At 45.0% G+C, this 17,390-nt stretch overlaps 1 protein-coding gene and 1 non-coding gene across 7 annotated transcripts in view; both read right to left on the bottom strand.

Moving 5' to 3' along the window:
- Positions 1 to 17,390, bottom strand: part of TTC29 (tetratricopeptide repeat domain 29) — a 562,022-nt gene that overhangs the window by 387,934 nt on the left and 156,698 nt on the right. The window lies entirely within an intron of this gene.
- Positions 4,228 to 4,342, bottom strand: LOC134961210 (U5 spliceosomal RNA). Its single transcript, XR_010187868.1, has one exon. It is a non-coding gene; the product is annotated as a U5 spliceosomal RNA (small nuclear RNA).

Raw genomic sequence — 17,390 nt, 5'->3', positions numbered from 1 at the left:
ATAGCAGGAGCTTGTGCTTCTGCTACCCGCAGGTATGCATCAGGGAAGAAGCGGCAGGAGTGGGGACGTACGTATGCATGCTCCCACTATTAACAATATACAACAGTGAAACTATTGGTAGCAAAGATGTTACAGGACACATCTCTACATACATGTACGCAATGATTACAATAGAAATAATAGGATTTTGGTACTTACCAGGTAAATCCTTTTCTTTGAATCCATAGGGGGCACTGGAGTACTCTTGGGATATGGACGGCGTAGCAGAAACAAAGGCACTGAATATTTAAATTTAGAACTCTCCACCCCTCCATATCCCAGAGTACCTCAGTGTACGACCTCAGTGTTTTTACTGAGCGAACTACTATAGAGAGGTTGACAATGGAGAATTCCTATAACATAACGGACAACAACAAAGTTGACCCATAACGTTACTGTCAACTAAACAGTTGACACCATAACCGATAGACCTTTATAATTTGAACCAATCGGTGAAAATGTGTTACCATAAGCTCCTTTGAGCTTAATACAAACCAGGTAAAATGTGTTACCCTAAGCTCCTGTGAGCTTAACACAACCCAGGTAAAACTGCTCTGGGTGGGCGTCCAGTGCCCCCTATGGATTCAAAGAAAAGGATTTACCTGGTAAGTACCAAAATCCTATTTTCTTTTTCATCCACTAGGGGTCACTGGAGTACTCTTGGGACGTACCAAAGCTTCCCTTGTGGGCGGGAGAGCTGTTTGACACTTGTAACAGTAGGCAGCCAAAGCTAGATGCTGATGCCGCAACCGTTTAATAACGTGTAAACGCGCACAAACGTGTGCACTGAAGGCTATGTAGCCGCGTCGTAGACGCTCCACGACCAGCTGGTCCTGACATTCCCACAGAACCTGTGGAATGAGCTATTACTGACGAAGGCGACTGTAACTTAGCCTTCAAGTAAGCCTGACTTGTAGTCATTTTGATCCAACTGGATAATGTCTGCTGAGAAAACTGGCTAACCCCAGTTGGCCGCATTATAGAGAACAAACAACGTATCCGTATTACGTACTGTAGACGTTCGGGACATATAGACGCGTAATGCGTGTACCACATTCAGAATTCTAGAATGTGCTGTCAACACAGGAACCACTATTGGTTTATTGATGTGAAGAATAAGAAATCGGAATTCGTCCGAAGTTCTGCTTTGACATGAGAAAACTCAAATACGGTGGCTTGGAATACAAGGCACCCAAATATGAAAACAAAACCCTTGCCGAAGCTAAGGCTAGAAGAAAACGTTTTCCAAGTGAGAAACTTAATCCCCATTTGTTGTAAGGGTTCAAATTATGAAAAGTGTAAGAAATCTGAACCCAGCCTCAAGTCGCATGGCGCTGTAGGTGGGATAAATGGAGGCTGCACTTTGATGACACCTTGTAGAAAAGGTGTGTACCGACGCAATAGAGTCAAACGTCTTTGAAAATAACTTGACCACACAGATACCTGCACCCTCAGTGCAGATAAACTCAGTTCTCCATCTCACCCCGTCTGTAAAATAACAGAATACGGGTAACTTGAAAGATGATGTCGGAAACTTCCGAGCTTCACACCCACCTATATAGGCACACCAAATTTTGTAATAATGAGCTGCCGTAAGCGGCTTCCTAGCTCGTAACATGGTTGGTATAACCGATACTGTAATGCCCTATTTCTTTTCTTAAGAGGGCGGTCTGAACCCCCACCCCGTCAACCGCAGCCGCGGTACATAGGTAAATAGGGGTAAAAGAACGGTCCCTGTTGTAACAGGTTGGACGTATTATGAGCGGGCCAAGATCGTGTGCAAGTATTCCTTGGAGATTCGAGAAGCAAGCTCTCCGAAACCCATGAGATATCACTAGTATGACTGTGACGAACTGTCTTATGATCCGTTTTAGCAACGGAGAGAGCAGCGGAAAATGGTGGAGCCAGATACACGAGGATGTATGACCACACAAATGTGAGAACCTCCACCGCCACTGCCCTTGTGATCTGTCGTTCTGTACACATACTGAGCGTTTGTAATTGTGGCGAGATGCCCTCATGTATACCTGATGGTAACCCCACCTGTGTATTCACATATGAAACACCTCTGGATTTAATGCCCAGTTTTAAGGATATAAATCCCGACGGGTGAGATCATCTGTCTAACAGATGTCCACTAGCGGAATGAACCCCGTCGACAACATCACATAATGGTGTTCTGGGCAATTGAGGATTCGAGCTACCTGCCGCATTGCCATGCGGCTTCTTGGTCCTCCCTGTTGTTGTGTATGCAACTCCCTTTGCGTTGTCTGACTGCACTTGGTCAGACTGAAAGCGAAGCATGTAGTGCATTGTAAATTGCACGGAGTTCCAGGACATTTATCGACAGCAATCTGTCGTGATCCGCTTTAGAACCCCTGTCGCTGACCTTTTTTAACTACAACTCCTGAACCTCTGAGACTCTCGTCCAGAGTATATACACCCTCGCCCCCCTGTGGGAAACGCGAGTGAAGCCCGGCGAACTAAAGCGCTTTGAAAACACATCATTATTCCTAACAGGCAAATACACCAATGTACCGCTAGTGTGCGTGGCTTTTGCACTAATTACTAGATGGTATATTTGTTCTTGCTGGTGTAGTAGGTAAATGTCTGTGATTTACCGTATTTATAATCTTACCTAGGAATTGACGTCGTTCAGACGGAATTAGATGCGATTGTTTTTGAACTTGACCTGCCACCGTAGTATACATTAGTAGCGCAAGTAAGAGGAACTCTGTTGAGACAGAGTTCTTATGAGCAGATCGTCTAAGTATGGAACGATTGTCACTGGCAGGGCTCTGAGATGAGCTATCCTCACCAACATCACTTTGGTAAATACCCGAGGCGTTGACAAGAAGCCAAATGGTAGAACCTGAAATGGTTAATGGTTGTGGCGTTTTGCAAACGCTAGAACCTGTGATGACCAAACCGGAATGGGTAAATACGCATTGTGAAGATCAAGTGCAATTATGCAATTTTGTGGCTCCAAATATGCAAATACTAACCGCAGAAAATCCATTTTCAAACTGCAGTAAGTGACTTGCTGATTGAGACTGCGACGGAGCTGTCTGATTTTGTTACCCCAAACAGAGGGGAATAAGTAACCCTGACTCTGTTGGTGTACTATGCCTGGAAATAAAAACAGCTGAAACCAGCAGAGACTAAATGGCAACCTGCCAAACCGTTCGACAGAGGCAGTCTTGTCCTTTAATCTGTAAATAGCGGAGACATCCATGAGTTGATGTCTGGAAACCCCGCAAATGTAACGTGTAAAGACGCGCTTCCACAATTGGAAAATGGAGATGGCCTAATAGGTCGTCAAGCCACTGGCTTGTTGACTGTAGCGTCCTGTCGTTACAAGGCGTGACTGTTTTTGTACCACCGCCTTGAAAAAACTGAAGTCTAAAGGGATTAAACGCCGGCACAAGTATTTCCATTTTGATACTGGATGCGGTAATGGCTGAATATCAAATTTAGGACCAAACAAGCTCTGGCCTTGTCGTGCTGAAACTAGCGACGATGAAAAGTGAGAATCGAAGTAACCGGCGTTAGCAGAAGCTTTACAGATATACTCTGCAGCTTCTCATTAACAGTGATCGTCATTGTTTCCATACATAGTCTAGTGACCCAAATGTATATTGGGTCTTTATAATGTATATTGGGTCTTTATAATGTTTGACACAGACGAATTCACCAATGGCGGATCGCGTCATTTAGATGTGGAAACGATTAAATAGTGGTTAGAGTCTACTCAGTCTCTGTAAAAATGGAGACATTGACTCACTGGGTTTTAGCAATGTATGGTTGTCAAAAACCCCGCACTATCTGAGTGCTGGTCTAATGTACCCTTCTCACTCGTAGTTATCGCTGTGAGATTTGACATAGAATCGTGCATTAAATTATAAGACCAGTTAAATAAACACCCTGGTACCCAAAGGGAAATTGGCCCTTTGGAAAGACTGTCCTTCGTTAGAGCTGGCAGAGTAACTTCCGAGACTCCGATGTTACCGCTCCTTTAATTTGTATTGCCAATGCTTAACATAGGATCTTTAAAATTATTTTTAGTCTGCGCTAGAGCCTTACTCACTATGCAGACAGACACCACAATAGGCAACGGACAGACACTTGCACGACTTATTGAAGTTATTATGTGTCATATATATATTTTTATTGCTGAAAAGCATATTAAGCCCAGCCGTAGGCAGGCATCAAAAAATTATATGAAACTCATGGTTGTTCCTCTCCACGGAAATCTTTAGTAAAAGGCGAAAGATTTATTCGATCTGAAGACAAACCAGAGTATTCTTTATGTGAAAAGCAGTTCACATGGGCAGCTTATGTGAAAACCCGAACCAAATTCCCACTAACACCCCTGCGCCTCTGGTGGCTTAGAGATGTAGGGCAGGAATGTTCCAGAATTACAAACTGGAAAACAACAGGAAGCATGGTTAAAATGGCCCCTTTGCCATGCTGACCCTGATAATCACAGAACAAGTTACAATTGTTTCCGTGTTAATATAGCCTATTATACAGTGATAATCACAGGCAGTGTACAACACATGCTCTATGAATATAATTACAGACATTAATATAGGCTCAATAGCCTATTATACAGCAATAATATAGGCTCACTAGCCTATTATACAGTGATAATAACAGACATTAATATATAGGCTGAATAACCTATTATACAGTGATGATCACAAACATTAATATAGGCTCAATAGCCTATTATACAGTGATAATCACAAACATTAATATAGGCTCAATAGCCTATTATACAGTGATAATCACAGACAGTAATATAGGCTCAATAGCCTATTATACAGTGAACTCACAGGACAGGTTACAATACATTATAAATACCTGTTACATATATATAGCTGCATATACACTGTGCTGCTGTTCATATAGGTATTTTACATACCCTTGCCGCTGTGATCCGCCAGATTCCACCGCCCCTCTTCCCCCCTGTAACGCTGTGTCTCTGCGGGAAGCCCGGGAAGACTTGCAGTGAGGCCTTCTTGCAGCCTCTTAGCGCTGGCACTGATCTGCGGGTGGATGGTGCTGGGCGGCCGGACGGAGCGGCGGCCCGGTTATCACCGTCTTAGTGCTGAGAACTGAGGGAGCGTCTGCGGCCGTATGGCGCTGGGCGGCCGGACGGAGCGGCTGGGACGGGCGGACGTAGCGCTGTATGGAGCTTGCAGACGTAGCGGCTGGGGCTGTGGCGGGCGGATGAGCGGCGGAAGCGGCATATTAAAACCAACATAGCGGGGCGGCAGCCTGCGCTGACCGCCCCGTTCCCCAGCCTACCTTGCTTGTATCCCTGATCATGGCTGCGACGGGGCTTCTTATGTGTAAGCTCCGTCCAGCTCTCCAGTGATCTTAGTCATGGCTGCGACGGGGCTTCTTATGTGTAAGCTCCGTCCAGCTCTCCAGTCATGGCTGCGACGGGGCTTCTATGTGTAAGCTCCGTCCAGCTCTTCAGTCATCCAGTCATGGCTGCGACGGGGCTTCTATGTATAAGCTCCGTCCAGCTGTTGCAGGAGCAGTGGGCTGCCTGTGGCTGTGAGGGTGCTCTTTGTGAGGACCGACACGCCATGCGCTGCCCGTGCAGCGGCACTATCCCTGACCCATGTTTTTCCTGAAACTGGGAAGGGATGTGCTTTTGAAAAAAGTAAAAAATAAAAAGTAAAAATGAAAAATTAATAAATCTTCCACAAAGTGTGGGAACTCCCACAAGCCGATGTTAGTGCTTTGAGCACAGAAAAAACACTGAGGTCGTACACTGAGGTACTCTGGGATATGGAGGGGTGGAGAGTTCTAAATTTAAATATTCAGTGCCTTTGTTTCTGCTACGCCGTCCATATCCCAAGAGTACTCCAGTGACCCCTAGTGGATGAAAAAGAAAGACAGTTTTGACAATTAATAAAATAATTACTATTTATGATAACAACTCCCAATACATCGTTTTATGGAAAATCCATCAAAGCTTATTACAGCAAATGTTTGATGTGCATACATTGGGAAACATGAAAGATATCAACACGGTAGTTGAATTATTGGCAAACGTGTTAACATGTCAACTTCAGCAATAGCTGTTGTGATATGTTGTTATCTAGATTAACAGGAAAGGGAGGGATGAGACCTTTTCCTTCACATATTCCCATAAAAAAAGTCACAGGTTGATACATTGGGACTTCGTAGTGGTCAGTGTAGGAGAGACGTGTTGCTGTGTCTTGCACAGCCAATCCAGCGCTTTGGAAGAGTTTCATCAAAGTAATTTTTAATTTTGTGGAGGTCTAGCAGCCTCTGTTCCTCCTCCTTTGGTCCCCAGTCTCATTTAGTTAACTGGGAGTGCTGGTGGGTGCTTGCTTTACTAACCTCGGTTACTGCCCTGCTCCTGGCGTCCTTATTCCAGTGTACGCAGTGAACCACCCAATGTCTATGAGACATCTGTGAGTCCAAGTCTTGCAATACTTTGGGTTCTTTGCTCTAACTAGATGGCTATCTGTGTCTTCTCCTTTGATTTTGGTGATGTTAGGTAAATTGTCTCCAACACGTAGTGGTCCGCTGGCCTTTATCAGGGACTGCTAGACCACCAGCGGGTAAGAAGTAGGTACATAGAGATGTGGGACGCAGGCTATACTACCTACCTGAGCCATTTTGGGACTGTGATTTCATTGATTTTACATATGCTAATGAACATTGCTACTGTACCTGCAACTACCACATTTATATTACTAATTTCCGAAAATATTTGCTTTTATATCTGCATGTACATTGTGCATTGAATGTTGTATTTTAATTATTATTCAATTAGTAAAGGTTTTTCCATATAATTAAGTACTTTGTCATATAATATTTCACACTCCTAAGATCAACATACAATTTCCCATGTCCACCTAACACAGTGTACTTCAACACTATACAACAAGTGGGTGCACATCATATATTATTTCCATAGACTTATAGCAGAGCACATACATTCTTCTGTGTATAGTTAATATGAGGGGTTACCCAAATGAAACAGGAATCATGTTCCAGAGGGTGTGGCACTTGTAGTACGGGCTTCCGCCGCAAGGGGAATGTTTGCGGAACCCTTCTAAGCCAGTATCACAAATACGAACAACGTGCTGCTCTGAAGATTTGTGTTGATTGCTGTTTTATTTCTGGATTGTAACCGTAGAACTAGGATTCATCTCTTGTTATGATTTTGGGGGAAAAAATCAGTGTGAATTCAAAGTACGGCACGCAGCCAGGTAATTGTCTCTCTGGTCAGCGGTGACAATACGAGGAATTAATTTTGCTGCAAATTGTTGCTGCTGTTTGTAGCATTACAACCGTTTCTGCCGCATTTTTCCCCAAAAGGAAACAAAACTTCACAGCAGCACGTTGTTCGTATGAATCAGCTAACACAAAAATAGGTGAAAGAGTGAATAAGTCTTTGGAAAAAAAAGATCACTGCAGTCAAATACAATGTCAGCATGGATACTGGCTCAGAAGGGTTCCACAAACATTCACCTAGCGGCGGAAGCCCGTACCACAAGCACCCCGACCTCTAGAACACGATTCCTGTTTCTTGTGGGTACCCCCTTATGGAAGATGATCACTACCAAGACTGGCCTCAAAGAAGAACTTATCCGAATATGGCATAGGGATAAAGACATCAAGGGAACCTGTGAAACTCATGAGTACTGTGGCATGCCAAACCGCATCAAAATGATTATAAACAACAAAAGATATCATACAAACTATTAATAGTTGTAAAGAGTGAGCCTTATTCAGATGCGGCCACAACTTTGATAGTGTTGCAAATGAGTGGTTATCGATAGACTTCACATGCGTTACAGCCGTAGTGCACACTCGCCAAGGTCCCTTGATGCTGCTCGCAGTGAGGAATCAGTTGCAGAGTGATTGACAGGAAGAGGCCATTTGGGAGGTAACAGGGAGTGTCTGTAAAAATGCAGGTGCATCGTGGCGTCTCGGCATGCAACTGCAATCTAATACACATAAAACATGCTGCCAGCATTGAAGCTCCGCCATCTGTGTGGCAGTTGCGATAGAGTATGCAGTTGCGATGGCTTTGGTGAGCTACTTTGCAACAATTGTGATGCCTTGCAGCTCTGTCACTAAAAAAGATCGCTGATGCGTCATTACTGCGACAGCACCTGAATGAGGGCCAGTGTGTCAATAAAAGAGTTTTATAGAAGAAAACCTTTAGAGGCAATAGCTGCAATTTCTGTAGCTCTCAATAAGACTTGTATACCTGTCACCAGGTCGTTTGGCCCATTCTTCCTGAGCAAACTGCATCAGCGTGCTCAGGCTTTATGGGTTTTTGGACAGAAGGTCTTGGGTGTCACACGAACAAGCTGCCTCACAGCTGCCCCAGTAACCTAAGACTGACCCACAATATGAAACTTCCTGAGAGCTGGAACAAACACAGGTTTGGAACAAGCCCTATCAAAATTGATCAATTACAGATATAAGAACAAGTCAAAAAGTCAATTTTTAAATAAAATGATTTACCATCACAGGGGTAAATTTACTAAGATTCGTATTTTCCCGTTTCAGGTCAAAGTTCAATCACGAATGACATCGACAGTGTAAAATTGCAACTTTTTGAATTGATTACGTCTAATTTACTAAGCTGCCGTATTTAGCCTTTTCGGGTTTTCCGATGTCGATGTCATTCGTTTTTTTTTTCTATTTTTTACGGCAGTGATTAGCAAAACACTGCCGACTTTTTTACAATGAATCTCGGCCGGATCTGTGTGATCCGTGCTTGGGTTCATTTTTTTTTTTTTTTTTTTAAATTAAACACTGTAAAATCCAAAAAAAAAATTGCGTGGGGTCCCCCCTCCTAAGCATAACCAGCCTCGGGCTCTTTGAGCCGATCCTGGTTGCAGAAATATGGTGAAAAAATTGACAGGGGTTCCCCCATATTTAAGCAACCAGCATCGGGCTCTGCGCCTGGTCCTGGTTCCAAAAATACGGGGGACAAAAAGAGTAGGGGTCCCCCGTATTTTTAAAACCAGCACCGGGCTCCACTAGCTGGACAGATAATGCCACAGCCGGGGGTCACTTTTATATAGTGCCCTGCGGCCGTGGCATCAAATATCCAACTAGTCACCCCTGGCCGGGGTACCCTGGGGGAGTGGGGACCCCTTCAATCAAGGGGTCCCCCCCCAGCCACCCAAGGGCCAGGGGTGAAGCCCGAGGCTGTCCCCCCCCCATCCAATGGGCTGCGGATGGGGGGGCTGATAGCCTTTGTTGTAAATGAAAAGATATTGTTTTTAGTAGCAGTACTACAAGTCCCAGCAAGCCACCCCCGCATGCTGGTACTTGGAGAACCACAAGTACCAGCATGCGGCAGAAAAACGGGCCCGCTGGTACCTGTAGTACTATTACTAAAAAAATACCCAAATAAACACAAGACACACACACACCGTGAAAGTAAAGATTTATTACATACATCCACACAAACATACATACATACTTACCTTATGTTCACACGAGGGTCTGTCCTCTTCTCCAGTAGAATCCAAGGGGTACCTGTTGAATAAATTCTACTCACCAGATCCCGTGTCCCAGGGTCCTCGGGGCAACCATTTGTAATCCAGGTACTTGAATAAAATAACAAAACGGAGAGCCGAGCCACGAACTGAAAGGGGCCCCATGTTTTCACATGGGACTCCTTTCCCCGAATGCCAGAAACCCACTCTGACTGATGTCTAAGTGGGTTTCTTCAGCCAATCAGGGAGCGCTACGTTGTAGCACCCTCCTGATCGGCTGTGTGCTCCTGTACTGAGTGACAGGCGGCACACGGCAGTGTTACAATGTAGCGCCTATTCGCTCCATTGTAACCAATGGTGGGAACTTTCTGCCCTGCGGTTGACCTAAAGTGACGTCACCGCTGAGCAGAAAGTTCCCACCATTGGTTACAATGGAGCGCATAGGCGCTACATTGTAACACTGCCGTGTGCCGCCTGTCAGACAGTACAGGAGCACACAGCCGATCAGGAGGGTACTACAACGTAGCGCTCCCTGATTGGCTGAAGAAACCCACTTTGACATCAGTCAGAGTGGGTTTCTGGCATTCGGGGAAAGGAGTCCCATGTGAAAACATGGGGCCCCTTTCAGTTCGTGGCTCGGCTCTCCGTTTTGTTATTTTATTCAAGTACCTGGATTACAAATGGTTGCCCCGAGGACCCTGGGACCCGGGATCTGGTGAGTAGAATTTATTCAACAGGTACCCCTTGGATTCTACTGGAGAAGAGGACAGACCCTCGTGTGAACATAAGGTAAGTATGTATGTATGTTTGTGTGGATGTATGTAATAAATCTTTACTTTCACGGTGTGTGTGTCTTGTGTTTATTTGGGTATTTTTTTAGTAATAGTACTACAGGTACCAGCAGGCCCGTTTTTCCGCTGCATGCTGGTACTTGTGGTTCTCCAAGTACCAGCATGCGGGGGAGGCTTGCTGGGACTTGTAGTACGGCTACTAAAAACAATATCTTTTCATTTACAACAAAGGCTATCAGCCCCCCCATCCGCAGCCCATTGGATGGGGGGGGACAGCCTCGGGCTTCACCCCTGGCCCTTGGGTGGCTTGGGGGGGGACCCCTTGATTGAAGGGGTCCCCACTCCCCCAGGGTACCCCGGCCTTGGGTGACTAGTTGGATTTTTGATGCCACGGCCGCAGGGCACTATATAAAAGTGACCCCCGGCTGTGGCATTATCTGTCCAGCTAGTGGAGCCCGGTGCTGGTTTTAAAAATACGGGGGACCCCTACTCTTTTTGTCCCCCGTATTTTTGGAACCAGGACCAGGCGCAGAGCCCGATGCTGGTTGCTTAAATATGGGGGAACCCCTGTCATTTTTCCCCCCATATTTCTGCAACCAGGATCGGCTCAAAGAGCCCGAGGCTGGTTATGCTTAGGAGGGGGGACCCCACGCAATTTTTTTTTAGAAAATAATCACTTTCCCACCCCTTCCCACTGATATACATGCACGGATCTCATGGATCCGTGCATGCCTATACAATCACGGTAAAAAAAAGCAGGTCTGTTTTTTTTAAGCACTTTTTTACGAGTTGTAATTTTTCACGGCAGTGTTTGGTTTTTTTTTGCTTTGCACTTCTTAGTAAATTACCGAGATTCATAGTTAAACAGCCGCGTTTTGACCGATGGTGTATTCATTCGTAATTTTTTTGTTGGACTTCCAAAAAATTACGAATGCCCTCATCACTGCCGTGATTATTGCTTAGTAAATTACCGAGATGACACTTTGATGAAAAAACGGCATCTCGGTCAAAATCGGGACCTTAGTAAATTTACCCCACAGAAACATTTTTTATTTGTAGAGATTAATAACGGTTTCATGAATGAATTCACTCATTATAACAAAGAATTGCTCACAAAGGACTGCTCACCGGGCATGCCATAGTTTTGTATAAATCAATTCTAACATTAAAATAATACTGAATGAACAACATTAAGGGTGGAATTTAATTCTACCTGATAATACTGTATTTCACACGATAAAAACTGTACTTTACCACAATTTTATTTCTGGCTAATTCAAATATCCCCCATTTTTACTGCACAAAAACTTTTCAGGGAAAAACACGTAGGATCTGGAACAATTTCCCGGATCCATGTATTTATAGGAATGCGTCCGTGATAAAAAGGCACTTACCATGGATTTTGCTTCGCCTGTCTTTGGACAGGTAAAAAATAATCCCTGATAGTGTTAAATATAGGGGACAATTGAATAACGCCTGGGAAATCAATTAGCCACGGTAATTTACCATGGCTAATTGAATTCAATATCCAGATTATGCAAATTCTTTTGTTTTATTTTTTTCTTTTATAAAGGACAAACTACAAAAGAGACAAAAACACTTCGTAGGTATATAAAAACGAATTGAGAATGAAAATTACCAATAATGTGGACATTATATCAAACACTAAAGTTGGGGAGACCCTGGGAAACAGTGATCACTACATGAACACATTCAACATCAGTTTCAAGAAACATAGCTATAAAGGAGCAACTAAAACATTTAACTTTAGAAAAGCTAACTTCAATATGCTGAGACAGGCACTAAACGACATTGACTGGGAAGCTTTGTTTCAAGGCAAAGACACATCGGAAATGTGGGAGGCTTTTAAAGGGTTGCTTGAAAACAATATTCACAAACTCATTCCCATCAGCAGTAAACGTAGGAGTACTAAACAAAAACCAATGTGGCATAATAAGGAGGTCAAGGAAGCAATAGCTAATAAGAGGCGTGCTTTCAAAACATTTAAATCTAATGGAGGGGAGGAGTCATTCCGGTATTACAAGGAATGCAATAAAAACATTTAAAAAAGCGATAAGGGAAGCTAAAATTATAAACGAAAAAAAAAATCGCTATAGAGAGTAAAACCAAACCTAAAAAGTTTTATAAATATATAAACAGTAAAAGGTTAAACAAGGAGAACGTAGGCCCTTTAAAAGATCAATTGGGAGCTTTGATAAATAATGACAAATTAAAAGTGGAAATATTGAACAATTTTTTTCCATCAGTATTTACCAGGGAGGATCAGCCAGTGACATTACTGCATAATGACAGCGAAAGTAATGACTCTTGGCTTGATGCTTGTTTAAGTGAGGAAGTAGTTCTGGATAGACTAGGTAACGTGAATATTAATAAATCACCAGGCCCAGATGGTACTCATCCAAGGGTTATTATGGAGCTTAGGTTACAGTTAAAACCCCTATACTTGATTTTCTATCGTTCAATTAGATCAGGCATGGTACCAAGGGATTGGCACATAGCGGAGGTAGTGCCTTTATTTAAAAAGGGAAAATAGGATTTTAATACCTACCGGTAAATCCTTTTCTCTTAGTCCGTAGAGGATGCTGGGGATGCTTCAAGAACCATGGGGTATAGATGGGATCCGCAGGAGACATGGGCACTTTAAGACTTTAAAAGGGGTGTGAACTGGCTCCTCCCTCTATGCCCCTCCTCCAGACTCCAGTTATAGGAACTGTGCCCAGGGAGACGGACATTTCGAGGAAAAGGATTTATTTAATTTAATTTTAAAACTAAGGTGAGATACATACCAGCTCACCACTCAAAAACGCCGTACAACATGGCATTCAACAACAAAGCATGCAGCGTCATGACCAACATCAGCCACAGAGTGACTGTACTTAACTCAACATGAGTGTAACCATAACCAAACTGCAGATACAGCCCGCACTGGGACGGGCGCCAGGCATCCTCTACAGACTAAGAGAAAAGGATTTACTGGTAGGTATTAAAATCCTATTTTCTCATACGTCCTAGAGGATGCTGGGGATGCTTCAAGAACCATGGGGTTTATACCAAAGCTCTAGAACGGGCAGGAGAGTGCGGATGACTCTGCAGCACCGATTGACCAAACAAGAGGTCCTCCTCAGCCAGGGTATCAAACTTGTAAAACTTCGCAAAGGTGTTTGACCCTGACCAAGTAGCAGCTCGGCACAGCTGTAATGCCGAGACCCCTCGGGCAGCCGCCCAGGAAGAGCCCACCTTTCTGGTAGAATGGGCTTTCACCGATTTCGGTAACGGCAATCCTGCCGTAGAATGCGCCTGCTGAATTGTATTACAGATCCAGCGCGCAATAGTCTGCTTGGAAGCAGGAGCCCCAATCTTGTTGGGAGCCCACAGGACAAACAGAGCTTCTGTTTTCCTAATCTGCGTCGTTCTGGCAACATAGATTTTCAAAGCTCTGACCACATCGAGAGACTTCGATTCCGCCAAGGCGTCAGTAGCCACTGGCACCACAATAGGCTGGTTCACGTGAAACCACTTTTGGCAGAAATTGCTGACGAGTTCACAACTCTGCTCTATCAGCATGGAAGATTAAATAGGGGCTTTTGTGAGACAAAGCCGCCAACTCAGATACCCGCCTTGCGGATGTCAAGGCCAACAACATGACTATTTTCCAAGTAAGGAATTTTAACTCAACCTTACGTAAAGGTTCAAACCAATGAGATTGCAGGAACTGCAATACCACATTAAGATCCCACGGGGTTGGATGTGCAGCACGCCTTTCACGAAGGTCTGAACTTCTGGAAGGGAGGCCAATTCTGTCTGAAAGAAGATTGATAAGGCCGAAATCTGTACTTTAATGGAGCCTAACTTTAGGCCCGCATCCACACCTGCTTGCAAAAAATGGAGCAAACGCCCCAGCTGAAATTCTTACGTAAGAGCCTTCTTGGATTCACACCAAGACACATATTTTCTCCAAATACGGCGGTAATGCTTTGCCGTTACATCATTTCTAGCCTGAAAAAGTCTGGGAATGACTTCACTGGGAAAACCCTTTCGGGCTATGATTTGCCGTCCAACCGCCATGCCGTCAAATGCAGCTGCAGTAAGTCTTGATACACGCACGGTCCTTGTTGTAACAGGTCCTCCCGTAGAGGAAGAAGCCAGGGATCTTCTACGAGCAACTCCTGAAGATCTGGATATCAGGCCCTTTTTGGCCAGTCTGGAACAATGAGTATCGCCTGAACCCTTGTTCTTCTTATAATCTTTATCACCTTCGGAATGAGTGGAAGTGGAGGGAACACATAGACCGACGGAAACACCCACGGTGTCACTAAGGCGTTCACCGCCATTGCTTGAGGGTCCCTCGACCTGGAACAATATCTCTTAAGTTTCTTGTTGAGGCGGGACGCCATCATGTCTATTTGAGGAATTCCCCAACGACTTGTCACTTCTGCAAAGACCTCTTGATGAAGACCCCACTCTCCTGGATGGAGATCGTGTCTGCTGAGGAAGTCTGCTTCCCACTTGTCCACTCCTGGAATGAAGACTGCTGACAGTGCGCCTGCATGTCTCTCTTCTCAGCGAAGAACTTTTGTGGCCTCGGCCATCGCCGCTCTGCTCTTTGTTCCGCCCTGGCGGTTTATGTACGCCACTTCTGTTATGTTGTCTGACTGATTTAAGATGGGCAGACCGCGAAGAAGATGTTACGCTTGCAGAATGCCATTGTAAATGGCCCTTAATTCCAGAATGTTTATGTGCAGACAAGCTTCCTGGCTTGACCATTTTCCCTGAAAGTTTCTCCCCTGTGTGACTGCTCCCCAGCCTCGGAGACTTGTATCTGTGGTCCCCAGGATCCAATCCTGAATCCCGAACCTGCGTCCCTCCAGAAGGTGAGAACTGTGCAGCCACCACAGAAGGGAGATCCTGGTCGTGGAAGATAGGATTATTTTCCGGTGCATGTCCAGGTGAGACCCGGACCACTTGTCCAACAGGTCCCACTGAAACACCCTGGCATGGAACCTGCCATACTGAATGGCCTTGTAGGCCGCCACCATCTTCCCCAGCAACCGAGTGTATTGAAGAATCGACACTCTTGCCGGTTTCAGAAACTGTTTTACCATGTTCTGTATTTCCAGAGCCTTTTCCACTGGAAGAAAAACTCTCTGTAATTCTATATCCAGAATCATACCCAGGAACAACAGCCGTGTCGTCGGAACCAACTCTGATTTTGGCAAGTTTAGGAGCCAACCATGTTGTTGCAGAATTGTCAGTGAGAGCGCAACGTTTTTCAGCAATTGCTCCTTGGATCTCGCCTTTATGAGGAGATCGTCCAAGTTCGGGATAATTGTGTTTCCCTGCTTACGCAGGAGAACCATCATTTCCACCATAACCTTGGTGAAAATCCTCGGGGCCGTGGACAGACCAAACGGCAACGTCTGAAATTGGTAATGACAATCCTGAACAGCAAACCTCAGGTATGCCTGATGTGGAGGATATACGGGGACGTGTAAGTAGGCATCCTTTATGTCGACCGACACCATAAAATCCCCCTCCTCCAGACTGGAAATCACTGCTCGGAGAGATTCCATCTTGAATCTGATTTTTTTTTAGAAAGAAATTGAGGGATTTTATGTTCAGAATCGGTCTGACTGAGCCATCCGGCTTCGGGACCACGAACAGACTTGAAAAGCCCTTCCCCTGTTGTGATGAGGGTACCGTGACAATGACTTGATTTTGACACAGCTTTAATAGTGCAGCGCATACTACCTCCCTTTCTGGAAGAGAAGCTGGCAAGGCCGATTTGAAAAATCGGTGAGGGGGCACGTCTAGAAACTCTAATTTGTACCCTTGGGTTACTATTTCTAAAATCCAAGGATCCAGGTCCGAGTGAAACCAGACCTGACTGAAGAGTTTGAGACGAGCCCCCACCGGTGCGGATTCCCGCAGAGGAGCCCCAGCGTCATGCGGTGGATTTGGTAGAAGCCGGAGAGGACTTCTGCTCTTGGGAACTTGCCACAGCCTGTGGCCTTTTTCCCTTTCCTCTTCCTCGCGCAGCAAGGAAGGAGGACCCTCGTCCTTTTTTGTATTTATTGGGCCGAAAGGACTGCATCTGATAGTGGGGCGCTTTGTTTTGTTGTGCAGGAACATAAGGTAAAAATGATGACTTACCCGCGGTAGCCGTAGATACCAGGTCAGTGAGGCCATCATCAAACAAGACACTACCATTAAACGGTAGAGACTCCAAAGTCTTCTTAGAGTCAGCATCAGCATTCCATTGATGAATCCACAATGCCCTCCTAGCTGAGACTGCCATGGCATTGGCCCTTGATCCCAAAAGGCCAATATCCCTCGCAGCTTCTTTTAAATATGCTGCAGCATCCCTGATATAACCCAGAGTCAAAAGCACGCTATCCCTGTCCAGGGTATCTATCTCAGATGACAAGTTATCTGCCCACTTTTCAATAGCGCTACTCACCCATGCCGAAGCAACGGCAGGCCTGAGTAGCGAACCTGTAGTGACATAAATGGATTTTAGTGTTTTTCCTGCTCACGATCCGCAGGATCCTTTAGGGCTGCCATGTCAGGAGACGGAAGCGCCACCTTTTTGGACAGACGCGATAGAGCTTTGTCCACCGTGGGGGTTGACTCCCACTTTTCCCTGTCCCCAGAGGGGAACGGATATGCTACTGGAATTCTGTTGGGAACCTGTACCTTCTTGTCAGGATTTTCCCAAGCCTTTTCAAAAAGAGCGTTCAGTTCATGAGAGGGAGGAAACGTTACCTCAGGTTTCTTTCCTTTAAACATACAGACCCTTGTATCAGGAACAGCAGGGTCCTTCGTGATATGTAATACATCTTTTATCGCCACAATCATGTACTGAATGCTCTTAGCCAGTTTAGGATTCAATCTGGCATCACTATAGTCGACACTGGAATCAGAGTCCGTGTCGGTATCTGCATCTGCTATCTGGGTAAATGCACGTTTCTGTGACCCCGAAGGGGTCTGAGCTTGTGAAAATGCATCCTCCATGGATTTCCTCCAT

The sequence above is a fragment of the Pseudophryne corroboree genome, chromosome 1 (assembly GCF_028390025.1).
Source record: "Pseudophryne corroboree isolate aPseCor3 chromosome 1, aPseCor3.hap2, whole genome shotgun sequence".
Classification (NCBI taxonomy): domain Eukaryota; kingdom Metazoa; phylum Chordata; class Amphibia; order Anura; family Myobatrachidae; genus Pseudophryne; species Pseudophryne corroboree.
The sequence above is the reverse complement of the archived record's forward strand: the minus strand, read 5'-3'. Positions and strand labels throughout refer to the sequence as shown.